Source organism: Hevea brasiliensis, chromosome 10 (assembly GCF_030052815.1).
Source record: "Hevea brasiliensis isolate MT/VB/25A 57/8 chromosome 10, ASM3005281v1, whole genome shotgun sequence".
NCBI classification, from domain to species: Eukaryota; Viridiplantae; Streptophyta; class Magnoliopsida; order Malpighiales; family Euphorbiaceae; genus Hevea; species Hevea brasiliensis.
Genome location: NC_079502.1, coordinates 52,489,088 through 52,490,390, shown reverse-complemented (window position 1 = coordinate 52,490,390; position 1,303 = coordinate 52,489,088). Strand labels below are relative to the sequence as shown.

General features: G+C 38.2%; 1 non-coding gene across 1 annotated transcript; it reads right to left on the bottom strand.

The window, feature by feature from the left end:
* Positions 1-938: 938 nt before the first annotated feature.
* LOC131170094 (small nucleolar RNA R71) lies at positions 939-1,045 on the bottom strand. Its single transcript, XR_009141036.1, has one exon. It is a non-coding gene; the product is annotated as a small nucleolar RNA R71 (small nucleolar RNA).
* Positions 1,046-1,303: the final 258 nt, after the last annotated feature.

Sequence of the window (1,303 nt, the reverse complement as noted above, 5' to 3'; positions counted from 1 at the left end):
CTTCAATTCAGTAAATAAATGAGATAATATCCCTAGTAAGATTCAAGGGTGAAATCTTAATTCAAGAATTGCTTCAAATAAATCATTTCATTTTAAGTTTACCATTTTAGTGTTTAAAGTTAACAAACTTCATTCTAAGTATTCGATAGCCTAGACAGTGAAGATTTGTGTGTAGATTGGTACTTGCTAAACAAAATTCCTCATGGGAATGATACTCTACTTATCACTTTATTACTTGTTAGTGATACATGCACTTGCAATGATTGCAAAATAGCGAAACAATTTTTTGGCGCCATTGCTGGGGAATTTTGGTTTTAGTAATATCAAGCGATAGGCGATTTAGCTGATTTAGGCAATTATATTTATTATTTAATTTTATTTTACTTGTTGTATTTCTTTTCTTTTCTTTCAGGTGCCCGATCTGGTATATAACCAGAACAAAGCCAGAAGAAATTTTGGACTATGATCCAGAAATAGACAGAACTCTGAAAGCCATCAAGAGGGAAAGGAAACATCAAGAGCACGGTAATAGAGATCCTGAAATCCCAACCATGGCCGATAATAATGACAGACCAAGACTCTTGAGAGATTATGGAGCTCCATCTGTCCAAGGATTTCAGCCCAGTGTCACTAAACCCACAGTGGAAGCCAACAACTTTGAATTAAAACAAGTATGGCTCCAAATGATTCAACAAACCCAGTTTGCAAGTTCACCAATAGAGCACCCACACTATCACCTCTAGTGCTTTCTTGCCCTATGTGATACATTCAAGATGAATGGAGTTTCTGATCAAGCAATAAGACTCAGAGTATTCCTATTCTCCCTTCGGGACAAAGCAAGGAAGTGGTTACTTTCTCAACCAGCTGGAACATTCACTACTTGGGAAAACCTCTCTCAAGCTTTTCTAGCAAGGTATTTCCCACCTGCAAAGACTGCAAAGCTGAGGCTTGAGCTCAACACCTTCAGAAAAAAGGAAGGAGAATCACTCTATGATGCATGGGAAAGATATAAAGACCTGCAGAGGGAATGTCCACACCATGGCATAGAAGATTGGCTATTGGTGCAAAATTTCTATAATGGATTACTACCCTCTACAAGGAGCACAGTTGATTCAGCTGCAAAGGGTGATTTAATAGAGAAAACAGTGCCACAAGCACTTGAACTTCTAGAAAGGGTTGCATACCATAATTATGAGTGGTCAAATGAAAGAGGAAATGCAAGAAGAACTGCAGGGGTCCTAGAAGTAGATGCCCTAAGCATGATAAATGCCCAGTTTGATCAGCTCATAAGGAAACTCGAAAG